The sequence below is a fragment of the Hesperophylax consimilis genome, chromosome 11 (assembly GCF_061612785.1).
Source record: "Hesperophylax consimilis isolate HC1 chromosome 11, BYU_Hcon_1.0, whole genome shotgun sequence".
Lineage (NCBI taxonomy): Eukaryota > Metazoa > Arthropoda > Insecta > Trichoptera > Limnephilidae > Hesperophylax > Hesperophylax consimilis.
The window spans coordinates 13,025,408-13,039,474 of NC_142846.1; the positions used below are offsets into that span (position 1 = coordinate 13,025,408).

A 14,067-nucleotide genomic window follows, 5' to 3' on the forward strand; every position below is an offset into this window, starting at 1 on the left:
AGCACTGACATCATTTTAATTGGGACATTTTGTGAATAATTCTGTAGCAGTTTCCAACCAACTAATATTCCGGACAAAGCGAATGATTTGTTTTTGTTTACAGGGTAGGTATCTTTCAACAGCTTTAAAGTATTTTAAAGTTCCCTCTAATTTGACAATTTACACCAAGAATATCAACAAATACGTGTCCAAAATAATCAACATGCCTTTTAGCTTAGAATGAACCACCGCCTCACAGACCATTGGTATGAGTTGACTCTCTATGTTCCTCTAGTCTATGTTCCCTCAGTACCAGATTCAATTTAAGCCACATGTAAATAATTTTAAAGAGACCCCTGCTTGCACTGTGATGTTCTAGATTGATTAAATTTAATTCAATTATAGTTTTGTTATCGTTAGGAAGCTGAAGAATGACACAGAAAATAACGTTAAAGGGACATTGTCAAATTTGATCGCGAGTCTGAATTTAAACCAATTCTCTAAATAGTATAAAATAAAGTCGCTATCCGCGTCTTTCTGTTTATGCGATTAGTTCTTCTAAACTACGCAAAGTATTTTGATAGAGTTTCCACTATCATTTAGAAAATTTCTTCTTGAAGGTTTATATATACAATACATGCATATTATATTTATGGAAAGTAGAGGAAAGTCGATATTTGGAATCGAGTCGTAAAAAAATATTTTCCGGCGCTTACATTGCTAACGCCGGCTAAACCTTGTGAGATACATCAAAATAATGTACTACGGAATTGTATATCTTAAATCGGCCTACAGAAAAGAACTTAACGTTATATGTCTATCTCCTAAAGATAACCCCCAGCAACTAACAAACAACCCCCAGCAAAAAACGCCGCTATAAGCGCTCCGTATCATTGGGAATATGCCGGTTAAAAGGAAACTGCGGGCGGGTGTTGCAAACTAGTTAGATAAACTTTTTAGGAACTTTCTATATAGTTTTAGATCAGCAACATCATCAGCTGTAGGCAGACTGATAGAACCTAAGCGCAAGCCAAATACTAAGTTTGGTGATCGCGCTTTCGGTGTATCTGGGCCGAAAGCTTGGAATAAAATCCCTCCGGAACTAAGATCCATAACAAGTCCAACAGAATTCAGGTCTAAACTAAAAACTTACCTTATTAAGCTGTCGTACCCTGAGATTAATTATACCATTCCTAAGAGAAAGTCCAGTTATATTCATTTTTTCAATTAAGTCCTAAATCCTGTATCTAAATTTCGCCAATAAAAAATTAGATAATGTTAATTAAGTGTTAATCTCAAGTGACCTACCAGGTAAGTATTGTACTGTATATTTTCTCCATAAATAGTTAAGTAATAACATAGATCACTGTAGAAATGTATTATAAGTTTATACAGCGCCCTTGAGGTGATTTTGCACAAAAACGGCGCTATACAAGTCATCCATATTATTTTATTTTTTTTCTATACGATTTTGATACACCGATCAGTGTTCACAGATACATTCAAACGTGTATTTTGGTAAATGATTTACTTTCTTTAGCAAGTGTACAATGTAATTTATTTATTTATCTATTTATTTATTAATCTTAAGTTAGCTCACATCTTCGTGTGTGCTAATAGTTTTATAAACATATAAACATGTACATTGTTTGGCAAACATAATCTTTCTTTAAATATTTCACTAAAGTAACAAAAAAAGAAACATTAATAATTGAGATAGACATATTTTCTTAATTCATTTTTGAACTTATTAATATTTTCTATCACAGCAATTTCCTTCGGGATTTTGTTATAGAGTTGAACGAAAATAATAATTAAAATTAAATAATTATTAAAATAATAATAATAATAATTTATAATTGTTAGAAGAGACGTAATAGAATAAATAAACTCTACGAAAACAGCCTCATGATAAAGTTGTCACAAGAAACCCACTGATTGTGAAACAATGTGAATCGGATGCAAATAGATTAATAGAAATGGGAGATGGGGAGCGGAAGGATTGGTAGAACATTGTTTGGGAAGAATTTAATAATGGCCATACAAAGACGATAGTCAGAATATCTTTCAATCTGGAAGTAAATGGAATAATCAGTTATCTCTTATTTTATTGAAATTTTTGCTACAACATTGGAATAGTTTTACAAATAAAAATACAGCATAAAAATAGCCTTTATATAATAAGGCCTTTGTGTGGGAATTACAGTAGTCAGTATAACCATTTCTACGGTTTAAGTATATATAGCATATTTCTCAAAACCTAAAAATATTTCTAGTACCTTTTTAACATTGACCCCACACAGGAGGCTCTGAGGAAAATAATTTCCTTCAGGACCTATGTCATATTTAGAGATGCTGTGTGGAAGATATTTTTAAGGAAAGGAAGGAGACAAAGTTCTGAAAAGGAAAAAGGTATGACGGGTGGGTCTAGGAGTCAGTATGTCCAGGAGTGACAGACGAATGAATCCATCCTGGTCGATAGAGACCATCTGGAGAGGTAAAACCTAGTAGTAGACAGGCGCATCCGCCGCCATGACTTTAACACACCCGTTACCGGGGTGGCGGTAACCATACCCGCTTCCCAATTGTGTAATTGTGACTATGCAAAATTATTAAGCTATTGATCAAAACTGTTTGGAACTCCCGGATATGAAAAAAAAACGTTCCCGGTGGCCTGCACGTTTATCGTAACATTCCTCCAGCCAAAGTACAGTAACCCATGTTTTTCTTTCTAATTACTTACAATTATTGATCTCTCCTTCGCCGGCGATAATAATTATTCATTCTAAACTCTACAACGCACATTCACCGAGATGCGGCGTGAGATGAATATCTAATTCGCGACTGCGTTCGGTGTTCTGCTGCAATTGGCGAGCAAAAAGTACCCAGGGGTGAACCGGGATTTTCCAGGAGCCGAAAAATATATATTTTTTTAATTAAAATGATTTACCATGCGTTAATTTAAATGCGTTACCACTGGACTATTTCCGGCATAGTCCAGTGGTAACGCATTGGACTGCCATTCCGAAGGTCGCGGGTTCGAACCCGGCGTGCGCAAATAAATTTTATTTGATTAATTTGTGTTATTTCACAATTAATTAATTAAAATAATATATAGTATATTTGCGGCACGTTCCAGAGTGGAAGATACTACCAGTATCGCCCTGGTGTAAGACCACCATTCAGAATTGAAACGTTGCTCCAAATGGCTTTAGCCGTGTTTAGTGACTAGATCTGAATAGCCAGGTACTTCCCCACCTTCCTCTTTCCCTTCCCCACTTACCTTCAGCCTCACAACATTCCCCAATTGGGGATGCCATAGTCTCACTAGCTCCAGACGGGAGCAGTTGGGACGCTTGTGAGGTATTCACTATAAAAATAAAAATAAATTATTTTAATATTGACCCATTCACCCAAATCACCGGATTTTTAAGCTGTTCGGTTCATAAGCATCTAAACGCTTTAAATGTTTGATATTAGGTATCTTTTTTATTCTTGGTATTTTATTTAGTATTTACTTTGCTAATTTGAGTAGGTACCTACCTATCTCAGTTGTTTTTTTTTTAATTTTTGATTTTATTTTTTTTAAATAATATTTCAGTTGGATAGCTAGGACTTTCATGTTCCTACCAGTAGACCCTAGTTACCCTAGTGTGTATTATGGTGACAATTGTACAACGGTTTCAGGTCACAATTCTGTTATAAATAGATTACACACCATTGGTAACTCTTATACTTTGTTAGCTGATGTTTTTAATATGCCTCTATTGAACTAAAAGGCTGCACAAAATAAACATTTTAGCATGCAAAACAGGTTTCTGTTTTTGTATCTTATTCATTTCGTTAATTAACTTTGCACTAATGTACTATGTTCATTTTTTTCGTCTTATTTTTTTTTCTTGTTTTTTTTCTTCTTTCTACATTATAATGTTAATAACTATCATGTATGAAAATGTAACATGTACTTAGTTATTTAACATAGATGGATTATATCGAATATGGGGTTTCTAAGGTGGTTTATAACAGAAGCTACGATATGGGTAATCCAAAAACACCACTCTCATTTAATATTTGACCATTTTCTTGCATAGATTTATCGAACCTATAGTTTTTTTATATTTTCACCTAGCATATTATAAAACAAAGGAGGTTTATAAGAATAATCTTTTGTCCAAAGGATATTCTGGTATTCATCGGCTGATACATAAACGCGAAGATTAATGCTAAATCACTATTTTGATTAATCTTTATAACGAATTGTTGTACATGATGAATACCAAAAAATATGCTTTAAATAAAATTAAGGTTTTCCTTTCGTTTCGCTTGAGTAGAATACAAATAAAATAAAAAGTTTTTTTTTGTAGTAATTTACTAATACAATAATAATTTAAAAAATACAATATCACTGCTTAGATTATCTGTGATAGTTTCATTTGATTAACCTTTTTGCTTTCTTATAAAATTATTTACAAAATTAATAAAAACCAGCTTTGTTCTCGAAATCGAGAGTTTCTAGACTTCGTTTGTTAAGCGATTGTGATGCATATTACCTACAATATAAGGTATACCAAGAATATACACATTTTTGGCTTTTAGCTTACTCTTAAAAAAACCCAATCTAGTGTTGCGCACCTATTGTGATCTTTTGACAAAATCAATGTTGTTGGAAAATTTACATGGAGCCTGTATTATGTAACACTGCCTTATTAGCATAATTTTACTTTAACTATCTAATAACTGTGACGAATATTTAAATCTCAGTTTGTATAGTGCATGCACGGATAAAAATGAGTATGAAATCCTTTTAAAAACGTCATTGCAATCCATTTTTCAATAAAATATTAGTCTATTCAGAACATATCGGAACACGTGTTCATGCAGGTGTCTTTTTTGTAATAAATATAAGGACGAAATGTTACATTATTAGATTTTTATGAACACGTGTTACGACATGATTTGTCAATTCATTCGTTAAAAGTCTGAAATCCCGTTTAAAACTGGAATCTGATAGTATTAATACTCTTGCGTCTGGACGATGTAGGCCCTCTGATTGGTCAAATTTACATTGTCTGTTTCGATTAAATTCCGCTAACTTGAAAATTAAGACACGATTTCATACTAATATAGGATCGCCTCATAATAATACGAGATTTCTTCAAAAGCATCGTTTGTGCTCATATAATTTTTGGATAATTTCGAAGAAAATATGTTTTAGAAAGTTCATAATCCATTGGATTAATTACATTACAATGAAAATTATCCACAGTTACGTGATTATGTTTGACGTTTATAAAAAAATCACGCGTTCCTTCAATGGCCGATACGCACGGCTATAGATAGCCGACAGAGCGCACTTCTGGCGGTTTAAAAACGAACCAAATGAATTGCGCGAATATTTAAATATGCAGCTCACAATATTTGACTACTTACGATTAACAAGCGTTTAATAAGAAGATTTCTTCTGGAAGCTTATCATTTTGTAATGACATTTTTCATTATTATTTATATTTTTTTTGTTTATTAATTATAACTGATTTTATATTGACATGTTTTCTAATTTCTAAAATTTCAAAATTATTTATTTGCGGTGCTTTATATCCTGAGTGAAGTATTTTAAGAACTGAATTTTTTATCGAAAGTGTGATCATTATTCAAAAGATGATTTGCAAACTCAGATTCACTATTTCCATTTAGAGCCCTGCGATATTCTTTAGTTCTGACTTCAAAGTTTCTATTGGTTCTACCTTTGTAAAAGAAATTACAATCATCCCAATTGAGTTTTTAAACTCCTGATTTTTTTGTTTGAATTTTGCTATCTTTATTTTATTTATAAGGAATATATTTCTTTATTGTTATTAGTGTAAAACGCCAGTTGAATAGTACGAGGATTGTTTTTTTATATAATTTTAGAAGTATCGTTATCCACAAACAGAATTCTACGCCATTGTTTATTTCTATCTTTAGAAAGACCGTTTGAAGAGAATATGTTTTTTATTTAGTATTTCAACTATCAATTTATTAGAATAACCGTTATTAAATGCTATTTGTCTTATGAATATATTGTTTTATGGTTATATGCTATTTGTTTTTTTCAGGTCTTAAAATACTTCACTAAAATAATTTTGAAATTTTAGAAATGAGGAAACATGTTAATATAAAAGCAGATATAATTAACAAGAATTTTTTTATAAACTCTCTTTCAAATATTTTCCCACTCAACTGGTCTTTCCCGTCTAACGATATTGTAATTCCTAATTATTATAAACCCAGCCTACTCTTACCCCCCCCCCCTCCTTCCACTTCTTCTTTCCCAATTGCAATTTATATTTAATATTTGATTTCGGTGTATACACAATAAAATGTAAACATTATATTTATTCATTTATTGGACAATTTGCATAGCGCCGCTTTTGTGAAATATCACCTCAGGGGCGCTATATTGTAATAATCTACCTTTATATATAGATTTTTACTCTCCTGATGATGTTGTATATATAATCTAACTTTAAACTTTATTAGATACAGTAACAGTTGTAGGTGAAGAATTACCACCAGTTGGAGTAAAATTAACACCTTTTAATTAAACCGACTGCTAATCTCATCGCACAATTCCCCTCCTTTTATTCATAAACACGGGTACAATTAATCAATATGTAATAATCTATTATTTAAGTCAAATTTGTTATAACTATCTTTAATTGTGACAAGCTAAACGATATTGATTCAACTTATAGACATTGACGGTTGTAACACATATTTAAGCACTGCAAGTCTCCTATGAGCTAATTATATTAGGTACCTAAGATAACAATTAATATCAGTTGTAGACATGTAGTCAATAATAGTGTTTAATTTGAAATAATCCATCACAAATACGTAAAATTTCGTTTTTTCAAACAACTGTCATTCTTATTATGCGTAAATTTAGCATGTTATTATTAATTAACTCCTTCCTGTTCCGTGTTTTAACAATATATATACTCACCCTCTCTCTGTGAATGTTCTAATATCTATCTATTAAATGTAACTGTTGTTAATATCACTTAAAATGGGCGAAGCCCAACTTAGAGCCGCCCGCAGGGCCTAGCAAAGAAAAACCCGCGGAACGGGTTTTTAACTGCTAGTACCAATAATTTTACCAGATTTTTAAAATTATCAATATTTTATATCGTTAAGCTTTCTCCGTGTGATATTTTTAATAATAAACTAATGTTAATTAGACAAGATTTTTTTAGCATAGCACAAAGGATAACAAATTATTATAAACAATAATTAGTCGCCATAAATATCAATCAATAAAAATCTCCCCATCGCGCGTCGCGTCAGGGGTAATTATTTTTACTCGGGAAATATTTTCAATTTGTACATATTGATATTTCAGGCGACTAATTATTGCCTATAATAATTTCACATAAAATGACAGATTTAACACAGTTTTTTTGATAGTTCGCCTCTGCAAGTGTGAATTGTAGATATCTACACCATGCTTGCAGACACCAAGTGCTGATGATTTGCTGATCAGAAGTTCTCAACTCGAAAAGGCTCAAATTTTCTGTTCTGAGTCAAAGCAGAAACGAAACATTTTATTTTTTTGTAAATTTGATCAGCCAAATGTAGACCTCCACTTATCGCAGCCTTTTCCCACTATTTGAATATGTGTGTTTTTTATTTAATTTAAAAAAAAACAAGCACATAGGGAGATAAACGACATTAATATACAGTGCAAAATAATCAAACCTTAGTAACAATTTTTTTTTTCAAAAGTATTATAAAAACTTGTAAATAGTAAAAAATTACATTTTGAAAAACAAACCAGTTGAAGTCCCCGACGTTTTGTCGAAGTTCTGTACACAGTTTTTTTGGAAATCAGTGAAGTTAGTGAGTGACCTTCCTCTTATTTTCGGTGTTCAAAATTTCATCATTCTCGTAATAAAACTGTAGTTTTGTATACTAATCAAATTCTACGCCGCCCTCCCGGTGTCCGCCACGCCGCCGCTTGTCTGTTCGCCACAGATCACAGGCACATTTTTTATATAAATAGATAGAAGAGTTCTAACCGATATTTGTTAAGGAACCTTAGAAACCAAAAAGGCTATAAACTTACATATGTTTTGTCTAGTATTCTCAAATATTGAGAATCTCTGCTCTCCGATCCCTTCGCACATGCGACCAACAAAGAATAGCAAGCAATCAGTATATCTCGCATACGCAAATAGCAGAAACTCACGCACCGTTCTACGTTCACATCCCGCCCGATGAAATATCGCCCGCTGTACATCATCGGCTCATGTCTCCCCGTAATACAATTATTTTAATTGAGTTGTGCTATTAGTGAGCATGAAATCGTTCTTCTATAAATGGCATGGAAACGTATATTGATCATGCCATATGAATTATGGACACATTTTCATGTTTATGAAGTGATTGATTTGAGCAATGACGGGTTTATGGCGTGATATAAGACAATTGATTGATTGCGAGATGGATATAAATTGTTATGCACATCTGTGAAATGTCTAGGATATTATCATTATGTTGGTAGGTACCTGCATATAAAAAATTAAAATTTTGTTGTTTTTACACAGTGAAAATTAAGGCTGATTTTTTAAAATCGTTCTTGAATTTAACAGCTCGGTTTTTGAACGATTTGCTGTCGTCCCTTCTACAACACGGGTCTCTCCAAGTCCCATGTTCACTCCTTCCTCTCCTCAAAAAGACCCTCCACCAAGCATTCCCAAAGATGACGTAGGTCTTGAGGAAAATTATTTACAACATTACATCAATTTTTTCATAATATCAATTTTCTTTCAAATTAGCCTAGATACTTTGAGTTATGTAAATAGAATCTACATTTCCTTGAAAAAATGCCAATTTACAAGAATATAGATAATGTTAAAGCCCTACTTACCGGTGAGAGGTTATCAGATCGATCTTTTGCACAACGATTTGCGCATGTTGTCTATCATCTCTATGTTTAAAATTGACCCTAAGTCGTTGCCCATATTTCGATCGCTGATTCTTACTCCATATGTTATTTACCTTCATTTAGGATTGCACGTCAAGTACAATAAAAATGAACGTATCGTAAACTATTGTTTTTTTGTGGATCTTCGGGTTATGTTATCATTCTAATTTATTTATAAACACTTTTTTATTTCATTTGTCGTATTTTATCGGGATCACCATGAGAACGAATCTCGCAATGGCTGCTCGATGCAGTACACCTTGCCAAGGTAGGAAGGCAATTAAAGTAGGAACCGAGCAACACGTACTGGCCAGCAGGTGACACTACCACTCGACGGTCGTGCATTCAGGCCTACTAGTAAACAACCATTACGTGCGAAATAATACACTAAAATGCATCTTCGTAGCCAACTGAAAGCTGCAATTTTCCCATGGTGCCTTATAATATAAATAATTGGACAAAACCAACGTAGGTAACCTTCTTCCGTATGGTGGGGGTCAGAGGGGGACAGTCATCTATACTCCGTCCAACTTAAGAACGACCTGTTGGAGTACCAAATTAGGTTCGTTCTGCGCATACCACCCCCCCCGCTCCTTTCCTTCACCATCGCTCGGCTATCTCCGGCAATCTTCGCTGACAATTCGTTAGTCGTTAGTGCCCGCGCTTAGAGAAATTAACCCATTCAGACCCTGCTATAAAATGGATGTTCAGCCGATATGTCCGAATTCATTATCACCAATTACGAAAAACAAAAAAGGACAGGTAAACATTATTTATGTGTTATTTGTATGACTATTCGATTTACAACAATGCATTTTTATAATTCAAGGATATAGATAGGTAATATATGTATAAAATTTGTGAATGTTGGTGTTGATCGGTTTTTTTTTATGTTTATAGGTGGTGCACAAACCTCAACGGACAATGATAATAAATATGTATCGAAAAAAAAATTCGGAATATCGATCACATTTTTGATGAACTAGAGGACAATAATGATAATTCGTTAGCTTTTGAAATTTCAAATGAATCATCTGAGGAAAATTATTTTTTTTTTAATGGCAATGATGATATTTTCAACTTTGGATTGATTTCTTAGCCGATTTGATAAATCTGATGCCTAATAAAGTGCAATATGTATTGTAATACTATCATCATCATTATTTGAATGTATTAAAATGTTTTAATTTTTAATTTCATTTATCGGTAGGAAAATAAATTAAATAATTAATTTATTAAAATAGTGGGTCTGAATGTGTTAACGCTCGTCCTTTTAGGAGTGGGGTGAAGGGGCGGAGACATGCGCGTCCACGGGTTGTTCTAATCTTGGACCGAGAATAGTACTGGAATCGGAGTTCAGGAGTCGGCCTGTGGATCTTATAAATCCCGCCGGGGAATGAATTGAGCGGTTTGTTGACCACAATAACATTTACAAATCGCCGACTCTAGGCCCCACCTATCAACTATAACACGTGTTTTTTTCCTGTCACGTGTTCCGCCATCCTCATAAAAAAATAGCTTTTAACTGATACTTAGTAAGGAACTCTGTCAATTCATTCGTTACAGGCCTGCAAACCCGTTTTTAACAGGAAAACGAATAATTTTACCATATTTTTTATTAAATCACCCGTATTTTATGGCAGTAAAAGTTAGTTCTCCGTGTGTGCGCTTTGAAAGCACCTTATCATATTGAGACCAGAGTTTACAGCCCAGTTGAGAGCCCAGACTGTATCTAAGTGGGGTACAAGATAAGCATTTTTCACGTCACAATTTCCAAGAATACAATAATCATTTTTTTTGCTAAAGTGTGTTGGTATGAACCACAGAAAAGATAACCCCAAGAAGTGTAATCTATAGATATTAATGTTAGAGAATACTGATGTCCTTAATTCTTATTATGACTTTTATTTACCTTTGACGTCATCGCCAGTGAAATTAATTAACACTTCTGGAAATTCTTCGAAATGTTAAAAAATTTATTTCTTGGAACTTTTGTGAAATTCTTCAAATTCAAATCTTGATTTTTAAGATCTGTTATTATAAAAATATTAATAGAATTTGAATAGAACTTTCGCCGAACTTCAATTTGAACTTAGAAATTTGATAATTGTTCAAATTATGTGAAACAACCCATCTTTAGGTTTACGTAATTGGCGACATGTTAAAGAAGTCAAGATATTTTTTTTTAATACATAATAATAAATACCTCGGTCAACCCGAGTTAAGGTTTATGCAGATCTTGATGACGGATGCGTTTGCCCACCAGCTGCTTGCAGGGCCGGAATAGGAGGGGCCGGTTGAGGGGGACCCCTTGAACTCTCCAGCCGGACTTTCCAAACCCAACGTTCTGCACTGCAGTGGAAGGGATGGATTCATCCATCAGCCACTCTCAGATTCCTACCGACCCCTCGTACCTTTTTCATTACCTGAACGTCCACTCCTTACTTAACTGAAACCATAATAACTTCAACATTTTTTTTCCAAATAAGCTCAGAAATTGTTGATTATGGTAATCATAATTTTTTTCCTAAATTTATTTTTTTAAGTCTCTATTTTCCATAATTCACAAAATCGTACACAAATTATCTTCGCCATGAATTTTTAACACCAAGCTTTTCTTCTCTATTTTCCAGTTCAGTGCTCCGGAACAAGTGATTTTGATTATCCGACCCGGTGTTGGCCAGGAGGTGAACCCGAACCCCCTTCTCAGCAGCCGCAGACATGGTCTGATGGACCAGCTTGAATGTGGCAGGCTTTGGTTTCCAAGTGAACACACCAGTGTTACGTGTTGTGTTGGTTGAACTCTGGACTTTATTCGTAAAGGACGACAAAACTTCAGACTGGCTCTTTCGTATGGTAAGCGATAATTATTTATTTTTATTCAATGACAAAGCAAAGCATAGGAAAGTGATGAAAAAATCTAACCTGTTCTAAACTAAACACGTTATTTTATCATGTTTCGTTTTGTTACTGTTCCGTTTTGTTACTACTGCTCCATTTTGTTACTCTTCTGTTGTATCCAGTTAGCATTTTTAATTGTTTACGAGCTAAAATCAAATTAAGTAATACAAGTAAAGGGGAGTGTCTGTCGCAGGCGAGGACCGGGCGAGAAGTTTTACTTAACTTAAACTTTTAACTTAACCTTCAAATCAAGAACCCAAGCATTGCAAGCTAGTATTAGGTACAGAATCAAGAGTGTTCTGTCGTTAATTTGTGGGTTTGTTTTTTAAGCAAATCTAGTTTTATTCCGAAATTGATGACTTTGGCACACTTGACCTCCGAAACTGAAGGAAGATCACTATCTACATGATGTTTCTAAAAACCACCGTCATCCCATTTTTCCAACCCAAAGCAGAATTTTGTTTCCTCTGGGTGAAATTTTGCACATTTAACGATCAAAATAAATGTCACTTAATCCAGGCAACGGCGGGGACTTAAGTAAGAATGTAGTAATAAGGTTTCAAACAACATAATTAATTATTCAATTTATCTTATCATAAAATGTAAATAGTATCTACTTGTATAAATATCTGAAATCAGAGCATATTATCCATTTTCCGTTACTTTACTTTCGTAATACTTCAGTTCATTGAATAATAATCGTATGGTCCAAGAAATTAAGAGTACAACACAATATTGTATTAACTGTTCTGTGGGAAATGTTCATTATTGGCAAAGGAATAATTTTCCACAGAACTTGTAGCCGGTCCGTCCACCTTGTTTCACAGAAAACGAGCGTGCACTTTCAATTATTTATATATTGCACGCAAATGTCTTTCGCATTAAATTATCGTATCACTTTCGTTGCACATGCACTTGGCGGTTTAGTCGATAGAAAAACCGTATTACTGGGAGGCCGAATTACAAAACGCTTCCTATATCTAAGTTTCGAGACGTGTACATAATATACATAGTAAGGACATACCTTTTTTGAAAACAGCGACAGGATAGATTTTTTTTAATATGAGTACCGCTCAAGAGTTCCAACTACTTCTAACCGTCTGGAACAAGTGAGACAATGGCATCCTGAATAAGGTCTTTTCACTGGTTTTGCTTTACTCTCGAAAAAAATTATAGTAATGAAGATATTTTTATATTTATGAATAAATCTTGTGTATGTGTCTGTGTACGTGGATGGCTGACTTTTTAAGGGATATGTCGATTCAGGCGGTTGCTGACGGTTTCACCTCTTCCTCGCACTCTATAAATGCTGGCGTCCTGCAGGGATCGGTTCTGTCTCCGACTTTGTTTTTGTTGCACATCAATGACCTTTTGACATGTGCACCAATTCATTGCTACGCAGATGACAGTACAGTTCATGATAGCTTTTCGTTTGACAGGCCCCCAAAGGGCATACAAACTCCAACGGCTCGGAGGGCTTTGAAGCAGAGAATGGACGAATTCAATGTTTCAAAGACCCAATCCCGTCTGATTACGTCTAAAAGGGATCCAAATGATAATCTAGTCTCCTTCAACGGAAGCAATCTTCCGAACAGGCCTTCCATTGATATGCTTGGTGTAACTATAAGTGACCAGCTCAGGTACGGGGGCTCCATCGAAGCCAGAGTAAAGTTGGCCTCTCAGAAGCTGGACGTACTTTACAGGGCCCGCAGATACTTTAATAGTACACAACTGCTGACCCTGTACAAATCGCAAGTGCGCCCTACTGTCGAATTTGGCAGCCATCTCTGGTCCGGAGCCCTAAAATACCTGAAAAAACCCTTGACTCTGTGCAGAAACGGGCGGTCCGTTTGATAGATTCCCCAATCTTAACAAACGGACTGCAATCTTTAGAGCACAGGCGTCAGGTAGGTATGCTGTCCTTGTTCTATCGGTATTACAATGGAAGATGCTCTGAGGAACAAGCGTCATTGATCCCTTCGGCACCGGTGCGTAGTCGGGATATACGCCAAACGCGCGCCCAACATTTGTACACGGTTAACATTTGTCACATGAGAACGGGTCGCTTCTACGACTCGTTCTTAGGTTCAACAGCTTGGCTGTGGAACGAACTGCCGGCCTCTGTGTTTCCTCCCTCCTACAACATGGGACTCTTCAAGACCCTTGTTCACTTCTTCCTCTCCACACAGCATCCCCAAAGATGACATAGGCCCTGAGGGAAA

The 14,067-nt window shown here is 34.7% G+C and overlaps 1 protein-coding gene across 2 annotated transcripts in view; it reads left to right on the forward strand.

The window, feature by feature from the left end:
• Positions 1–14,067, forward strand: part of LOC149419810 (leucine zipper putative tumor suppressor 2 homolog) — a 317,696-nt gene that overhangs the window by 65,304 nt on the left and 238,325 nt on the right. For both annotated transcript variants that reach the window (XM_089637038.1, XM_089637040.1), the window contains exon 2: positions 11,578–11,800. The gene's annotated coding sequence lies outside the window, so the exon portion shown is untranslated. The remainder of the gene's footprint in view (positions 1–11,577; positions 11,801–14,067) is intronic.